At 35.9% G+C, this 19,747-nt stretch overlaps 1 protein-coding gene across 5 annotated transcripts in view; it reads left to right on the top strand.

The window, feature by feature from the left end:
- Positions 1–19,747, top strand: part of LOC109050796 (transcription factor Maf-like) — a 79,681-nt gene that overhangs the window by 51,969 nt on the left and 7,965 nt on the right. The gene's annotated exons all lie outside the window — the stretch shown is intronic.

The following is a 19,747-nucleotide window of genomic DNA, read 5'->3' as shown; positions in this document are numbered from 1 at the left end:
AATACAAGGTCATCAGTTGCATATAGTATTTACTTGCTACATATATAACGTGCTTTAAAAAAATAACCTTAAGTGTGAACTGATTGACATGTTTTCAGATGTGTAATAATTTCCATTTATATTAAATATTAAATATAATGTGTATTAGTATTACACACAATATAATATGCAATAGTTTAAATTTAAATGCAATTAGCTGAACTTGAGAGCTTTTTTGAGCCTGTTAATAGGACTTTCTTAATTACTTCCACTGCGGAATGTTACTGAGAAGCATTTATGATATTTATTACTAAAGCATACTTTAATTTCATTTATATTAAACTCATATTTTGTATGTTTAAATATATACGATAACACATGTGTAACGATGAAGTTGCAGTTTAGATCAATTAAAATATATTGACTTTAAATGTGAAGTACTTTAAATGTTTTAATATGCACATCAAAACACAAGATACAGTACAACATAATGTAACAAAGATGTAACAATGTAGAACAAATATAATGTAACATTACAGAATATTGCATACAAAATAAAAAAACACAAAAAAAACACAACAACATGAAACAAAAAAATAATAACAAACAAAAAAAAAAAAAAAAAAAAACACCACAACGTGCGGCTTGTTAAATTGTTACATGTTGTGGCAACTTAACAGAATGAATATATAACACAACATATAATAACAATGTGCAGTTTAACATAATGTAACAAGCAACGTAACAGAACGAATATATTGGAATGTAACATAACGTAACATAACATGCATGCATGCATTTCAACATGATGTAACAAAGTGATTTAAGGTATGTAACATAATATGGCATAGCACAACTTGCGACATGTGACAAAGAGATGTAACATCATGTTAAGTTATATAACAACGTAACACAAAGTGATGTAACAGCATAACCGAACATAAAAAAATTCTGACATTCTAAAAAAAAAAACAGGCTTCATGTGGTAAAATTTAAATGAACTTGTGTTATTGTTTATATAAATTAAATCATGTAATAAATCAGATAAAATAAGTCTGCTAAGGTAACAACTGCACAGTTACAGCTTTTTACAAAATCATATTATAATGTAACACTGTACACTAACACTACGTTATGTGGCATATGGTAACATGATGTAACGGCATTTAGCAGCTTAATGTAATGTAACACACACCTATCCAGCCAAGACCACAGAAAGAACTAGAGCAAGCTAATAGAAATAGAAATAAAAAGACTGGTTAAATAGAATTTGCTGCATTGTAATGCAGAAACAAAAAGATTGGATAGATTGTGTCTTATTGTTTCCATCAAGTACTTGTCAGCATGAACACGTCTCTGGGAAATGATGAGATTGTATTACGACAAGTGATGCTCACATTTCTATAGGCGGCATCAATCATAAAGTTAGTCACTGTCATTGGGACTTTCCTCGTTATTTCAAATGATTTAACTACTGAACACGTAAAAAGGGAAGTGTGATGTTTCTGAGGAGAATTTTTAGGTTTATAGTTTTCATGTGCCAGCAAGATAGACACTAAAGGTTTTTTTTTGTTTTGTTTTGAGTTGCGATGAATGTAGGCCCTTCTGGCGGTGATGTCACAGTACAGTGTGCCATCTAATGAGGTGACGATGTCATAAATTCCTGTTTTTGGAGGCATGAGGTCACTGTAATCAGTTCATCCAGCCACACAGCATCACGTTATCCGCGGCTCTCCGTCTCTCTGCAGGAGGATGTGCGGGAGCGATGGACACTGCCGTTAATGGCTTTTTAAATGTCAGCGAATGTCATGGAACGATGAAACGGGAATCGGTTATCCCAGATCGAAGTGATCATCTCCCCCGCTCTCTTTCTTTCACTCGTGTTTCCTGTTCCTGTCTCTTTCGCTCTCTCTCTCTCCGTCTGTCTCACTGAAGGACTCCAGCACGCAGCTACGGCGCAACTTTCACCGACGCTGATGTCAGCATGATTTATACAGCAAACACACACACACACACAACAATAGAGGAGAGTGTGTGTGGCTGTTCTTACACCAGTCGTGTGTGATAGTGATTTATTGTTTGCTTTTGCTCGTGTGTGTCTCACTGCGTGTTTCCAGATTAAGAATTTTGCTTGTTTTTCTTCACCTTTTTAGTTTTTCCTCCTTTCATTTATTTACGTTTTTTTTTGTTTTACTTTTTCCTTTTATTATTTTCCTTTTCCAACCATTGGAACAACAGTAAATTGTGTGTGTGCTATATATATTTCTTTTATTTATATATTAGTTCTGTCAATTTATTAATCATGATTAATCGCATCCAAAATAAACGTTTTTTGTTTACACAATATATGTGTGTATTTTGTATATTTATTATGTATATATAAATACACACATACTGTATATATTTTGAAAATATTTACATGTATATACATTTATAACTATATTCTTATATTTATATTATATATAAATGTATTTAATATATAAACATATTTTTCTTAAATATATGTTTATATGCATGTTTATATTTATATATACATAATAAATATACACAGTATACACACATACATTATGTAAACAAAAACTTTTATTTTGGATGTGATTAATATACATGTATTACATATAATGTATACATGTATGTATAGGTATCTAATATTATATATATATATATATATATATATATATATATATATATATATATATATATATGTGTGTGTGTGTACGTGTATGTACAGTATGTATGTATATATATATATATATATATATATCTATATATATATCCTTTCCTTTCCTTCTTCTGTGTGCACTACCCAAAACAAATTCAGTATTCATAACCTTTTTTTTTTTTTTCTCAAGCATGTCTTCATGTGTCCTTCAGTAAAGCGGTTTCTCATAATGCCATGATTTTGCCATCTATAATTCATCATATTATTCATAACGTCTTGTATTCACATATAAGACATACAAAGTGATGAATTCCTGCAAATGTAATTATAATCTAACACATAAAATGAGAGCGAGAGAGTAATCCTGACTCCTTAGTGTTATCTTCATACTAAAATATGCTGCTTGCATGTGAATGGGTCTATTACTGTCCCGTCCTGCAAACCATATAAACACGTCCCGCTGCATTACATCCACACACATCTCAAAATCAATCATCAGCATCACTGCAACATTGATTTTGATATTCTGCATCTCACTACAAAGTAATTCAAATTATAGCTCTGACGTCAAAGTCTGTGAATCTTCCAGTGTGATTCGTCATATAGTGTAACTATAAGTATGTAGGTGTCGAGTGAATCATACTAAGAAGATATGGGCATATATATAGTAGAAGCAAATATGAACAGAGAATGAATATGGGACATCTGATCCCAGAGCAGGATTAGAGGAATATTATTTTAAGAATATAGGGTGTGATAAAATTTTCATGGATGTTTTGTGAGGTTTTATCAGGTTGCTTTCCCCTGATACAGCACATGTTGATGGTGTGACTGTCCCGGGACAGGATGTACATACCGTGTCACACTTTTATATAACCACACCTTAAAAAAACAATTAAATAATGCATTTCTGCAGTCCTTGCAAAATGTATAGCAAGCACACCTTCACATTATTAGGAAAGTATCATTCTGATTATATGCTGTCTCTCTCTGTGTGTGTGTGTGTGTGTGACTGTAGCAGGTACTGTGTTCCTCTTATAGATGAGTCCAATCGAGGGTCAGTGTCACGACACACACACACACACACAAAAAAAAAAAAAAAAAAAAAATGATTTTAATGGGCTCTTGTTTAATTAGGGGCACAGGGGAGGGTCAGTGTCACGGACACACACACACACACACACACACACACACACACACACACATACTCGGCCATGACTGTCATTATAGAGGGTCTCAAAGCTCATGCTAATTGCTGAAGATGATTTAATTATTAAGTCAGTAGTACCTGCTAATCAGCCAATCAGATGCAGCTGTGTGACATGCTTATCAACACCTGTTAGATTATAGAAATATCATTAAACTGCAGAAATTAGCCAAATAAATTTTCAGGAAGCAATGAAGTAGTTTATGATTTATAAAAGAACATTTAAAGTCCTCTTAATTTAAATTAGAATATGTCTGTGTTTTGTCACAAGCAATATAATATAATCAATATAAACATTATGTTTCTTCGTGTGTTTCTTTTTTGTTTCAGTTTAAAAATTCAATCTGAAACATGTTCAGAAATGCATGTTACTTCCATTATATGACAATACGGTGTTATTTCAGTATCCCTTATGAGTGTTTTTATGTTTTCCATTTCACTTTAATTTTTAGTAATTAGTACTGTGTATTTTAAGTAGTTTTTTTTTCCTGTCTATATAGTTTTTTATTATTATTATTTTAGTTATAGTTTTAGTACATCAATTTAAACTAAATAAAAAAGTTATGTTTTGTTTTGGTTTGTTTTTGTGTTTTTGTTGTTTTGCTTTGCATTGCATTGCTTTGTTTTGTTTTGTTTTGTTTTTTGTTCCAAGTAGCACATGTATTGGGTTTTCATTTTAGTTTCAGATTTAGTTTTAGTTAACTACAATACCCATGGAGACAAATCCAAGTATAACATTTTTACGATTGTGGACATCTTTTAATCAGCGTCAGCCCCTAAAGAAGCACCACTGCAGAGCCACTTCAGGTGTTGTGTATGATGGGTTGTTGGTGTGGTTCTGGCAGTGAAGCCCCGTCTCTGGGTGCCAGTCCTGGGAACGCTGACCTCTCAGCGTCTCTTTCTCTCTTCCTGGTTCAATCAATCTGCTGAAATCAAACCCATCAGGTCACCTTTATCATTCAGGGCATGTGTGTGTGAGCAGGATGAAACCCAATCTGCCACCGTGAAACGCTCGCCTATATTTAGTTCATCCATACGTTAACACATTTGCAAAAAAATATGCAGAGTTTCCACGGTCTGAAATTTTGCTGACGTGCCGTCAGTCAGAAGTCGATATCAATGTTAGCTTCCATATCAAGTCATTAAAAAACCTGCCCTTCATAAAACACAGCTTATAACTCAAAGGAGAGAGCAAAATTACATAGAGTGCATTACTGCAAAGCATTTCATGCATTCATCAATAATTTGACTACACAAACGTCCTCTACACTTTTCAAGTTATAGATTTTAAAAAACCGATCATTATACACAGAAATACAACAGCATATTTTAAAATATACACTGCTGTTCAAATGTTTGGGGTCAGTTATTTTATTTTATTATTTAAAGAAATTAATACTTTTATTTAGAAAGGGTGCATTAAATTGATTAAAAGTGAGAGTAAAGACATTTGTTACAAATTATTTCCATTTCAAATAAATAAATTTATTTAAACTTTTGAACTTTCTATCCATCAAAAATCCTGAAAAATAAAATGTATCCCAGTTTCCACAAAATATTTGGCAACACGACTGTATTCAACATCAATAATAATCAGAAATGTTTCTTGAGCAGCAAATCAGCATATTAGAATGATTTCTGAAGGATCGTATGACTCTGAAGACTGGAGTAATGATGCTGAAAATTCAGCTTTGATCAAAGCAATAAATAAAATTTTTAAATATATTCAAATAGAAAGCAATCTTTTTAATAGTAAAAATATTTCACAATATTACTGCTTTTGCTGTATTTTAGATGAAATGAATGCAGGCTTGATGAGCAGAAGAGAATTCTTAAAAAAAAAAAATCTTACTGTTCAAAAACTTTTGACTGCTAGTTTATATTCAAATAGAAAACAGTAATTTTAAGTTGTAATAACATTTTACAATGTTACTGTATTTTTGATAAAATAAATGCATTACAAAATACCAACCACAAACCCACAGTGTACTTATAATATATAAAGTTAAACGTGCATTAATAATGTTATTAATTATAAAAATTAAATAAATTAATTATTTAAGAAATATTACCATTTCTATATATAAATTATTTTCATATTACTACTTTTTCTGTGTTCAATAAATAAAACTTGCAGTGTTACAGAAATTGTAAAATATAAAAGCCTGCACTTAAAATGCTCTGAGGCCAAGAAGTGAAGTTCTCAACCCATTTTATTAATCTCAAAGATGCAGAACACAGAACATAAAAGCGGCATTTTAAGGTAAAAGCGAGGTTACTTAAATCAAACGCCATAAGTGCAAAGCCAAGCATCGTCGAGGCCCGAGATCTGAGCATATGAAACACATCTCTCTGCTTTCCACAGATCCTGAACGCAGTCCAGCGTTTTAAAAGCGCGGTGGCTGGCCAATATTCATTTTAGCCAGCGACTGCACATTAGCAAATTCATCTGAGAAATATATTACAGATCCAAGAGTAATGATGATGACTAATCTATAACATCATAAATCCAGCATTGTCAACCTGTCCCTCTTTCATAAGGGTGATTAAATTATTGTTGTGTCGAGGTGAAGTAATTTATTAAAAAGTGCCATTATGTTTATTTACAAGCCAAGTGCTGGTCTTATGCCAGTAATACCATTAACTGCGCTGTTGAGACCCATTATGCAATAAAATACACAATAGTAATTGTAAGATAACAAAGGCAGGGATTTTTTCTCTCTCTATTTTTCCAGATGATTATTGTGTTTGCAAGTGTTATTATGTTCTTTCAAAGCGCTATAAATCCCAAAGTCGTGTAAATCACTGGGACTTGCTGAGTATGAGACCTTTCTACAGAGTCCGGCACTTTATATGTATTGTGTTCATCTGTTTTCTTCAGTGAGATTCTGAGACTCTCGTGAATCAAAACTATCAGAGTGAACTTCCATTGGCCTGTTTTCTCGTTCTGCTCTTCCAATGCTATCCCACGACCAATTCGTATGTATTTTATGAGGTGGCTAATTCGTACAACCTCACTCATACGATTTTGTACGATAAATTTGTTGGGATTTATTTGTCTAGACCCCAGTGACGGGTAGGTTTAGGGGAGGGGTTAGGTGTAGGTCATTCATACAAATTCTTACGAATTGTGCAACTTGTAAAATACACAAAAAATCATATGAATTTATACGAGTAAGGTCATATGAATTCATACGAATTAGCCACCTTGTAAAACATGTACAAATTGCCGTGAGATGGGGCTGGCTCTTTCCTATTTGTCGGTTTGTACCACTTTGTAATCTTTCAAGTCAACATTCAATGCTTTGTCTTTTTATAGTTAAAAATGACCTCAGAAAAAAGGTATAAAACTGTGAATGGAGTGGTCTCCTTTCAAAAGGTGCTCATATGTACTCTATACACTTTAGTGGCCAATATGTACCTTTGAAGTACCTTTGAGATGCTAATATGCACTATTTATGGGTAAAGAAGGTACAGAGATGTACTTTTGTACTTTAGGGAAGCACCCCAATGATGGTTTTTGTACCTATTTTTGTAGTAGTTACACTCTCAGAAAGTACAAAAGCTGTCACCGTGAAGGTACCCAACAGTTTACTGTATTAAAAACTAAAGTATACTACAGTATTTATTACAGTTTATCAGTTCACTATAGTTAATACTACAGTATGTTGTAGCATTCATTAAAAAGTGTTGTTAATACTATAATATTTACAGTAGGCTATAATACACAGTATGTATAGTATGGTTCAAAAACACTATAGTATTTGCTATAAATTACTATAGTGTTTTTTCATGTGGGTAAAGAGTCCATATTAGTACCTTATAGGTACATAACGTATCTAAAGTGTACATATCCTACCTAAAAGATGCAAAAGATGCCGCACCAGTGACAGCTTTTGTACCTTTTTTCCTGAGCATGTTCTGTATATGCCATGTACGGCGTATAATTCTGCTCTGAATCACTGGAGACTTCAGGGAGACCCTGGATAGCGTGTGGTGGATGCTTGGTCACTGCTGAGTGTTCCTGCGACCCGTGTGTCGAACGCCAAATAATCCCTCGCTGTTGTTGCCAAATGTCAATGCAGTGCAAACAGGACAACTCTAAAAATGTTGTGCGGCTTAGCAATGGCGCTCGCTCTGATTGTACTGCACTCTGTTTGATGTGATAATTAAAAACGAAAGGCTAATATTGATGCAGAGATTAGCTGGAGTCATATTTGTCCAGGGATTATGGGGAATTAGATTATCTCTTGTAGAAGATCTCCCGATCGCAATCGCTGCCGCCTACGACAAAGCCACCGCTGCGTTTAATGATTTTTTGCCTTTGTATTATACACTTGCTTATTTCATGCTTTTATTTCCACACCCTGAGTTCAAACATACTTTTTTTATGTTGTTGTTGTTGCCGTCACAGATCAGTGTTTTCAAGTGAGCTCATAAAAAAACACTGAATATTCACGCTTTTGTTCGTCATTTTTGCAAACAGATGAAAACAGTCACCCTTTGCAAGGTGAGCATTAACATGTGATGCGACGGTAGCGAAGCAGCGGTATTAAATACATAATGTGCACATTTGAAAAAAAATATGCGTGTATAGATCTTACTCAGTGAAATACTGTATCCCACAATGCAATGCGCTTGATTCGACTTTCCATTTCCAGTGTGATGAATGACCTGGGGGTGATGGCCCCTTTTGCATTTCTGCAAAAAGCAAGTTTTTATTTAGTTATAAAGTTGTATTTTATAATAGTTTATTCATAATTTATTTTCTTATAATAAAACCATAAGTACTATATATGATAAATATATTTTAATATACTAATTTGTATATTAAAATATACTTTTTGTATGTAGTACTTATTATTGTTGTAGTCTACATAAATGATTATATATATTTATATAACCATATATATATATATATATATATATATATATATATATATATATATATATATATATATATATAGTATATATAGTTTAAAACAAAACTATTCATAATAATTTACTTATTTTATACATATTATATGTACTGTTATTTAGTATGTAGAATGTTTGCATTTCAAACACAGCCATGTTCTTAATTTACTGATTTAGTAATAATTTAGTAATTATTATTATTATTATTTAGTAAATTTGTATTTAATATTAATTTATACTGTTTATTTATATAGTGCTTTTTAAAATGCATATCACTTAAACAAACAGTAAACAGAAAAAAAAACAAAAATAATAAAAATATAATAATCAGATAAGAAATAATAACAATATTAGTATTGTTTTGTAATTATAAGCTTGAATTGCATAGCCTTGTATTACACACATTGTATTATACAAATACCAAAATATTTAGAATTACTTTATAAATATAAACATATATTACACAAATTGTATTACACAGCCATGTTCTCCATGTATTTAGTAATTATTATTTTTTTTTATAAATAATACTAGTTATTATCAATTAATAAGTGATCATTAAAGTTATGAGGTAGATAACGTGCGCGTTCTCCCGCAGATATCAGCTGCTGTTGTCAAAGTGCGAGCGGGATGTTTGTTAGCAGGATCTCGACGGATCTGGCAGCTGTTTCAGAGCCTGATCAGATGCTTGAGCAACACCCGGGTTCCCACGGGCCGCGGTGTCGAGATGCGAGGGTCCCTCCGAGGGATTAGGGCCCTTAAACACCACATTCGCTGCGGCTGGGAGAGAGAGAGCGAGCGCTGCGAGTGGAAATGCAGCTGGAAGACACCATTAGAAGGAACTGGGCGGCATTTGAATAAATCGAGTCATTAGGCAGCCGTTTGTGTGAGTGCCGTCACCACCTGACAGTCCCGGCGCGCTCGCACTCACTCGCGGTTCTTCACTCGTCTCCCGTCGAGCAGATTGGCTCGTTTGCATTCACCGGCGTAGCAGACGCTCGGAGAGACCCCCACCTCCTCTCCGTCCGTCCCTCGCCTCACAAACCTGTTTCCCTCCGCACTCGCCTTCTGGAGAGACAGATTCATCTCGCCACGCCTGCCTGTGCCTCCGTCTTTCATTTTTCATTTTTTATTTATCACATATGGCTCAGAAATTCATCAACATATGGATCCCATTGTTTGTTGCCCAGGCGGCCCTACTGTTATAGACAATAGCTGATGAGTTTGTTTGAACCTTGCGAGAGCCGTCACGGCTGTTACGGTCGCTTTGCCGGGTTTTCGCGAAGAAACTGGCGTTTCTCGCTGTATGTTTGGAACACAACTCGCAAAAACGCTGATGTGCACTGTTTTCATCTACATTAATATACTTACTGTAGCGCGTTGTCAACAAAATGATCATACGGCTTATTAATGCGCTGTGTTTTGGATGAATTATGTATCAAAAGCAGGAGGAAGGCAGTGGTGTGGAGATGACCGGAGAGTCTGGATGTGTGGTAGGCTATAGGTGGATGCATCATTCATGGACTTCGTTAAGTATGTTGTGAATCCTTAACGAAGTCTACGTGAAATCCGAATCGACCCGGTTTACGTTCCCGCTCTTATTGTGTGAGATTCATCCCTGTGTGTTATTGCGATGAAACTGAAGTTTGTTTTGGTTATATAAGTTGGGATGTTAATCTAAAACTTTTCTCGTTGGCTGATGATGTCACCCTCCTCCCTCCAGCCACCTGTCATACAGAGACGTCCAATCAAATCCCAGCGGATTCAGTCCAGTCCCACGACTGAAATACAGCAGAGTATGGAAGTAAAATTGGCTGTGAGTGATATTTCAGGTTGACTTCAACACCAAGCAAACAAATCTGAACAAAATTCACAGCTTTTAGGCCCACATATATAATATATATATATATATATATATATATATATATAGAGAGAGAGAGAGAGAGAGAGAGAGAGAGAGAGTTATAGTCATTAATATAATATCATATAAGACTGTAGGCCTAATAGCAGCTCTTATCACTTTAGCGCACAGCCTCTTGTGGGTTTTTCTTTTAACATACCGCAGCCCATCACAATATATGATTTCTCCTGATTTGTTTCTCATATACATATCCAGGAGATGTAGTTCTAATAAAAACGAGGATAAATGATGTATAGTCACAGGCGCTTTGAGTTTCAGGTGCTAATCTACAGCATGGAGTGATTGCAGAAACACGTCCCGTCGCAGCTGCTTTAGTTCTCTATTAGACACTGTAAACCGCTGCTTTCGCTGAAGCTAATTCTTTAGTTTGGTTCTTGTTTGGGGTGTTTTCTTTCCCGCTGAGGGGCTTCAGCACTTCAAAGGCAAGTTTGCTGAGCATGGTGTTCGCCTCAGGACCGAACGCAAACACGCCGAGTGTTTAACGGCTCAGACTTATTCACAGACATCACAGAGATGGACTAACACAGACTCCTCGACTGCGGTTTAGTAACAGACTAAGATGCGATGAGCAGAGAGACTTGTGCGGGTGAGAGAATGGCTAATTATCCAGCGTTTAATTGCATCGCACTACATCCATCTAGTTTTAACAAGCTGACAGAGGATTAGTTCATCTAAAAATGTAAATTCTCTCATTATTTTCTCAGTCTTGTGTTGTTTCAGACCTTTGTGGCTTACTTTCTGAAGTGGGACACAAAATGAGACATTTAGCAGAATGTTCATGCTGCTCTTTTCCACACGGTGAAAGTGAATGGGGACTCAGACTGTCAAGATGCAAAAAAGACAACAAAATGCATAAACCTGATAAAAGTAGTTTATATGACACATGAGCAGTGTTTAAGGTCTTGTAATTTGTAAGCTTTATGTGTAGAGACAGAATTCAATTTAAATGATTGTCCACAGAAAATGAGAAAACTGTTGCTTTTTGCTTATTTTTTTATTTTATTTTATTATTTTATTTTATTTCTTTATTATTATTATTAGGTTGCTTATTTATTTATTTATTGGTTTGTTTCTCACACAAAGATGCTGTATGGCTGTGAAATATAATGCTTATTTTTTTATTATTATTGTTTAGTTTTGTTTATTTTTTTATTTTATTTTTAATTTTTTTTTTTAAGTTTCACGCTCCCAGTCCCCTTTCACTTTCATTTTATGGAAAATAATAGCTTTTGTGTGTGGTCTTAATATTAAAAATTATACAGGTTTGAAACAACAGTGATGACAGAATATATATATTTATTTATTTATTTATTTATTTATTTATTTATTTATTTTTACGTTAAATTGCTGTGCCACTATATGTGTTAGCAAATTCAAATATTTAAAAAATAGAACATAAGGGTTGAAATGGGCAGTGCTTTTTTATTTATTTATTTATTTATTTAATTTTTTTGGATTGTAGTGAAACTGTACTCACTTACTGAAAACAGCATGACTAACTTTATTTATTTACTTACGACCGCAAACTCTTCTTTTATAAGACAACAGACTTTCAATATAAAATTTGGTATCTACAGTTTGATTCCATGGTTAATTTTTTTGTAAGATAAGGAGTAATTAACCTAAAAACAAAGAATTTCTATTTGCTCACCTGCATGTGAACTGTTCCTTTAAATGGCTGCATCTCTATGCACTGGTGACAAATCTATGAATGTAATAGTTTTGATAGGTATTGATTGGACCACTGCAGAAACTTATAAAGAGAGAAAAATGAGCTTGAAGACAGAACATGGCGGCAGGAGGAGCTCTGAACACGAGACCTAATGAGGAGGACAGTGACAGAGAGAGAGAGAAAGTCTCAAAATAAATAAATAAACGCCATTTCCACTGCCAGTTTAAAGAGCTCGTATTCTACACTTTTATAGCATTTTATTATTTCCCTAAAGTCCACTAACAAGGTTTCTTGCACCAAAAGTGTCTTAATTTAGTTTTTTTCGCAACTATTTTCTGCCCTCTCTCTGACCCTTACAATTAAACTGACTGTTATTGCCGCTGTTTCTTCTCCGTGTACCGGCGCACTTCACACTTCATCAGTGCTCAACACTCGTTTAGTAAGTTTATCCTGCCGCGCAACGCTGCTTTTTGACTGCGAGGTCCCCCATGGTCCAACTTTCCAGTTCTTCATGATTTACTGGATATAGAATATATATGTATATATATTTATGCACAATTTCTAGAGCTTGGCAAATGTATATTCATAAAATGTATAAAACTGCCCATGGAGAATATCATCAGAATATTTTTAAAGTCCTTTTCAAGGTCTAGAAATTAGACTTTATTTATCACCTTGTATATTCAGGTTTTAATAAATATGTCTCTTTTTGTGGTTTTAGCTTATTTAATGTTTGTTCTGTCTTATTTTAAAACATTTTAACTCATAAAAAACAAAAAAAATAAAAAATATATTATTATTATTATTATTATTATTATTTAATTTTATTGCAATTAAAAAAAATTACAATTACTGTTGCAGGTTAAATGATCAAACAAATAAAAAATAACATTTGTTTGATAGTTACAATTATAAAGTTATCTTTTATATTAAAATCCATCATGCAATAATATACACCTATAAAATAATACATGCTATGTGTTAGTTAGCGTCATGTATATAGTTAAGCGGACTTAATAAATGCAGTTTTTACAGCTTGAGCTTGTAATGATTACAAAATAACAATAACATTTGACAGTGTGTCAAATAGTATATTTGGCTTAAATATTATCCAAAGTTGTCATCAAATAAATTAATAATATTATAAAATCTGTGGAAGAAATCGCAATCTGTTTTGTAAACCTGTCAGTCGGCTCAGTTCAAGTTTGTCTTTTCACAATACATATTTCAAAGCAGCTTCACAGAAAGTACTTAACTACAATCAGTTTCTGCAGATCATTTTCTAGGTTTCTTGTCATCATCTATGGGCTACAACGTCTTTTCATCAAAGTCAAAACCTAAAAAATAAAAAAATAAGCTATTTAATTTGAACCCTGGTCTGTTTACATGCCAAACGCATTGTTAGAAGACAGAAAAAATTATTAAGTTGTTAAAAAATGTTTGTTTTTTTTGCCTCCTTAGAAACAGTCACATGATGGCGGTGAGACTGGAGTGTGTTGAACGTGTTGAACGTGTGTGTGAGAGAGAGAGCGAGCGCTCCCGTTCACACTGTTCAGTCTTGGTTGTTCTCAGGTGTGTGTGTGTGTGTGAGTGACCTTGGAGTGGCGGCAGTGCTTAAACAGTGTGTCAGCGAGTGTGTTGAAGCGTGTCTGTGCCGATTATGAATGTTTCATTACTGCCACCTCAGCCTTTAGCTGTGAGCTTTCCACTAAAGCACACTGACAAATCCTCTTTCTTCTCGCCTTTTTTACCTCCTCTCCCTCTCCCTCTCTCTCTCTCTCTCTCTCTCGCTCTTTCTCTCCTCGATGGCCCTCTTTTCTCTGCACTCGCTCGATTTCTGGTACTCTCGATTTTTCTTTCCGCAGTTTTTACGCCACTCGCTCTCTCTGATGAATCTCCAGACAGCGGGGAATAATTGTACTCGGGGCCGAGCGCTCGTTTTTCTTTTTGTTTGAAAGGCATGACAGGTACGACTTCTCCTCTGCTCTCTCCGCCCTCCCTTTCTCTCTTCCGCACAAAATAAGTCAAGGTTTACAAGGTCAACTCGTCTCGCGCTAAGCAGAGCTTTTCTCACTCGCAGTATTTCGACTAAAACGTCAAGAGACAGCGGAGATAAATTTGGAAAAATGTCCCGGCGCAGGCGGACGTACTTTACTCTGATTTCTGCCGCTTGAAATTCTCCTCTGAATGAATAAGAGAGCTTGTTATCTTATTGTCTTATAATAGCAGGCAAGCGCTAGCGCACTTCATCATGCACTGCCCTGTTGAGTGTGTAAAAGTATGTCACACACATGAAGGGAAAAGAGGGGCACGGCAGATTAGTATCTTCTTTCTGGGGTGTGTTGAAAACTCCCCGCATTCTGAAACGTTTCTTTGACGACAGGAAGTACTTGCGCAAGACCTTTGATATAAATTCAGCTAAGATCTCTCAAAGGCCTCGTTCAAAACAAGTAAAACTGTCTATAATCAATCTAATCATTCATGTTACCAACGTCTTAGAGCAGGCCTCTAAAGATTTTGCTCTTTTTACACACAAATGGTTCACCCAAAAATAAAATGTTATATACAGTATGAATTCACGGAAGTGCATACAAACTGGAAAAAAGTAATAAAAATTATATAATTGTTGTTGTATTTTTGTATTTAAACCTTTTTTAGCTTTATAATCTGATAAGTTCTCCCTTGTATTTTTGAGCCAGGTGTATTTTGAATGCATTTTTATATATTTTTAATTATTACTATTGTTTGTAAGCAAGTTAGTGAGTACATCAATAAATAAGCAAAGATCTCTGAAAGGCCTTGTTCCAAACCTAATTAATCTAATCATCATTCAGTAGTTAGCTTTTTTTTATATATATAAAATGGTTTAGAAACCATTTTAAGTCAGAAAATGGTAGTAAATTTTTTAAATTATAATTACAAATAGTTAACAAGTAACACATTGAATTAAACAGGACATTTCTAAGTATAAAGAATGAAATGGTACTTTCTTGTAACGCTTACTCCAATAAAAAACTTTTTTTTTTGAAAACACACAAAGAGAAATTTAGCAGAATGTTCATGCTGCTCTTTTCTCTAAATCAGTGGCTGTCAACCTCTAAAAAAGAACCATAAAATGAATCTATATGACTCATGTGTTATATTATAGATTTGTGTGAGGAAAAGACTGACATTTAGGTCATTATATTTCTATAGTTTTTGGTCATTTTTTGAGCTTGGGAGCTTCAGTGTTCGATTTCACTGCATGTAAAAGAGCAGCGTGAACATTCTACAAAACAACTTTTGAAATAATAAATCACACTGGTTTGAAGGCGAGTATGGTTCATTTTTGGAGGAAACTATTCTCGCTGGACTGAACATAGCAAGCTGTTTTCATTATTTTAAATCTCACCCACAAACTTCGAAAAATAGATTTACTTACTAAACAGAATATAAATGAGTCTCCTATAAACAGCGTCATGGTGCGCACTACCTCTTAAGAAATGTATTATCTCGTCATAAACTTCTCTCGCAGTCAGCTACTGGATTTCATAAAACTAACATTGACTTTATAACGGCTCTTAATAAATATTGACCTACATTTTAATCACATGCTAATCTCGAACGCTGGAGAGGTGACAGTTTATGGATGGCCGTGGATCATAAATTTTCCAGGTCGCATCTCTCTATCGAGTGTATCTGTTCCTCCGAGAGCCGTACGATTGATCATATTCATTAAAAATATCTACACACTTTGGCATTTCACAGCCCACTAAGCCTGTGTAAGTTTAAGAATAAGATGTAATTGTTCTCCTCCAGCCAATATTCATTTCAATAAACCACTTGGATTAAAAGATTACTGTGCTTGGATGTGTTTTAAACAGGCTACAGTGTGTGTGTGTGTATGTGTGTATGTATATCTAAACATTTTTCATGTGATATGTTAGTACTAGAACAATTAATTACACTATAAATGGTTCTAAATTTGGGTCTTCGGCATTGAAAAGTCCTGCCATAGACAATTTTATGGCAAAAGCACATTTTCATGTAGTAAAATGGTCCGTTCAATGCATTTTCCCTCTACTTCCTGTTGGTTTTGCATACTGAAATTGTTTCCGAAACACTAAAATCATATTCTTTTTATATTTTTAGCAGCATATTCACCAATAAGTGCTTCTCTAGCCAGCTGTCTCAAAGCTCTCCTGCGCTATTAAAATCGTGTTTCACCGCAACCCAGGCGTTTCCAGAAACCTGCATCCATGCCACCGCTGAGCATTGTTTAAAGCCATGGGGTATTGTGGAATAGAATGAGGTCGACCAATCTTTTCAAAACTAATTATAATGTTTAAAAACCTAAACACCAGAAGCAATATTGGGCCAATAAAATGGAATTAAAAGCTCATTTCTGCGGGGTAATTGCACCACGCAGTGCTGATATTAAACACCTGGCATGTGGCACAGCTCTCCAGCCTGTCTGCGCTTCTCTCAGATGTGCCGCCCATCCTGGAGCGGGAACCGGACATGTCAGTACGGTCAGAATCCAAGCAAACAGGTCAGAGAACAGGCATGCAGCGTGGCTTTGTTACAGGACATGATGTCATACTGCCTCTCTTCCCCTATTTAAACAGGCAGAGGGAGCGGGAGAGTGATACAGATTGAGTGTGTCGTTGTAAATGGGGGTAGATTAAGCGGATATATTGTGAGTGTTCAGGGAAAGGCTTTTGGTTACAGCCAGGGCTGTACATACAGGAAGTGATGCAGACATATACTGGGGGTCAATGGGAGATCCGTTTACCTCTGAAAGTCACCTTTTGTCTTGCATCACTACATTGGCCTGTACTGGACAGGACCGCGTAATGCTTATCAGCATATCAGTAACTCTGAAGTTCTTTATATTACAGTTTACCTCGGAAATGCGGGTGTATTTGCGTTTTTGCTGCTTAGATGGTACGTACCACAACCAGACGGTTATTTCAAGCTAAACACAGAGAGGAAAGCCAAGAAAAAGAACCAAAGTTAAGTAATTAATGATATATAACATTGTTATAACACCCAGAAGTTGAATGAATTGTAATACTAAGGTAAATGCAGAAAAAAGGTGTCATGGTACGTATCCATATTAAATTATTGTCATCTCTGAACTTTTTTGGTAGTTGTGTTGCTGTGAAATATAACTATGATTCAAGTTAGATTTGTGTAAACAAGGTGAGTTGGTGTGTATACATTTTTGTTTCCAGGATCAAGACTGGCCTTTGAAAAACGGCACACTTGCCCGGTGTGCTGAAAGAAAAACATTGATTTACTATCAAATGATTCCAATACAATGATCAATAAGGCTCCGTTGAAGAAACAAGAAAAACATCCACTCATGAATCTTCCAGTGCCTCAGACACAAAGGCCTTCTTGGCAGGACATGCATGGTTATAGAAGCAGTTGAAATCATTTTTAGCAGGTTTTTGCACAGCGTCTCTCTGGGATTTGGGAAAAGAAAGCTTGGATTTTACTTTAAAGGGGTCTTCTTGATCCCTGACTTGTAGGATAAGATCTTTTTGAGATTGACCTTTACTTGCCTGTCTGTCTTATTCTGACTGCCTTTTTAGATACTGCTGACCTGATCTGAACACTCTCAATCAACTATTATCTAGATTCCCAACCAATGACTAGTTCCCAAATAGCTTAACCCTGTAGTCTAGTTGTATATTTGGCTAATAAACTCTTGCGAATCTGGATAACAACTAGTATTTCCAAGACATCATTGGGGCCAAACTTGGCACAACTCTGGAGGCAATGCTGTTGTTTTTATTATATGCGAATCTATGCCTTGGGGAGAGCAATATCACCAGCGTCTGTCTAGACCCAGCTGAGCATTTGCTCGTCCTGCTGGGGAGGCAGAAAAGGGTCATAAAACCCAAATGATGGCCACCCAGACTTCCCCGAAGGCAGAGGGGATTGAGCAGAGGATGCAACCAACATGGAGCCAACAGTTTTCCAGAAGACCTCGAGGCGGAAAGCTCAGATGCCCTGTCACCTGTGGCACACTGTCAACATCATTTAGTGCATGTTATTATTGGGTATTGTTTGTTCTGGGTGCATTTAAGACACATTTAGAAACCTTTTGTGCCCTTTTTGTAGGTCAGATGATTGTCAATCTTGGCCAAGTTGCTCTGTGTGGCTACGATGAAGAGTTGAGATTCTCCCAAAGCTTGCTACTGTCACCTCTATAGGTCATAGATAGTCGAGAGGTTGGTAAGAGATGGAAATCAACGCAAAGATGTAGTGCAGATCTACCGCTCCTCGTAGATCTGCAGATTGATGCTCTGATCAGACTTCTTCCTTGCGGTAAGGATAAGCCGGCACCTTTATCTGTTTGAAATGTGCTTCAGTGCTAGGCACTAAACATAATATCAGACATCGCGGATGTGTCCTACAAGAATCCCTCTAGTCCCCTGGATAAGACCTTGCAGAGCAGTACCCTTGTTGAGACTGGAAACTGGAAGCTTTCCTATCTATGTTCAGCCATTTGCAAACAATTCAGTATGTGACACCTGGCTGGCCCAGAAACACTACATCTGTGTTCCCACTTTATCTCCCGTTATCCAGGATCGGGGCGGTCCCACCGGTTCCCACACATACACAAATGGTTTAGTGCCACTTCAGGTTTACATGCCTCACATCATTAGCTATCCTCCCTCAATCTCAGACAAATAACAACCAGTCTCTCCTCAGACCCCCCCCCCAACTCTGTTTCTCTCCCTCCATCAGGGGCCCATTCATTACACGGTGACACTTTTACTGCCTCTACCTCTCCCAGACCTCTCTGGAGAGAACAGATAGAACAAGAAAGAGAGCGCGAACAGGGAAGAGACTGAGTGGAACCAGAAATAGAGTGCCGCCCCACCTCCAATCCCACACGCTCAACTCGAAAATATAGAAGGAAGAGCTTGTTTGTTTATGAGTGCCATAGTTTCAGTCTTATCCCTGGGATGGACAAGGAACACCTCGTCCATCTTTCTGTATCGTACACCAATCCATGTGTGCAATTCTGGCATTGCATCATGGTCTCTTTATACAGTGTGTGTGTGGGAGCAAACACAGATAGGCCACCTGCACTGAGAAGGGTACACTGTCTACATGTACATTACGCAACCCTGTTTGTGCAGGAGAGTATGTACTCTGAGCATTACACAACCGGTTCTTCAAATCACATGCTGGGTTGCACTTTTCGCACATGTTGGGAACAGATCAAGCTTATATTTTGTACATATTTTGACACACTAAACCAGATCTGTATTGCATTTGTGTTGAAATGCCGTCTGATTTTCTGGTGTGCTAGAGTTTTTATCCTCGTCTGCTGGTCCAGGTTATTGATTTCATTGGCCACACAAGCGTGAAAGGGCGGGACAGGACTCC

This window comes from Cyprinus carpio, chromosome B25, assembly GCF_018340385.1.
Source record: "Cyprinus carpio isolate SPL01 chromosome B25, ASM1834038v1, whole genome shotgun sequence".
Lineage (NCBI taxonomy): Eukaryota > Metazoa > Chordata > Actinopteri > Cypriniformes > Cyprinidae > Cyprinus > Cyprinus carpio.
The sequence above is the reverse complement of the archived record's forward strand: the minus strand, read 5'-3'. Positions and strand labels throughout refer to the sequence as shown.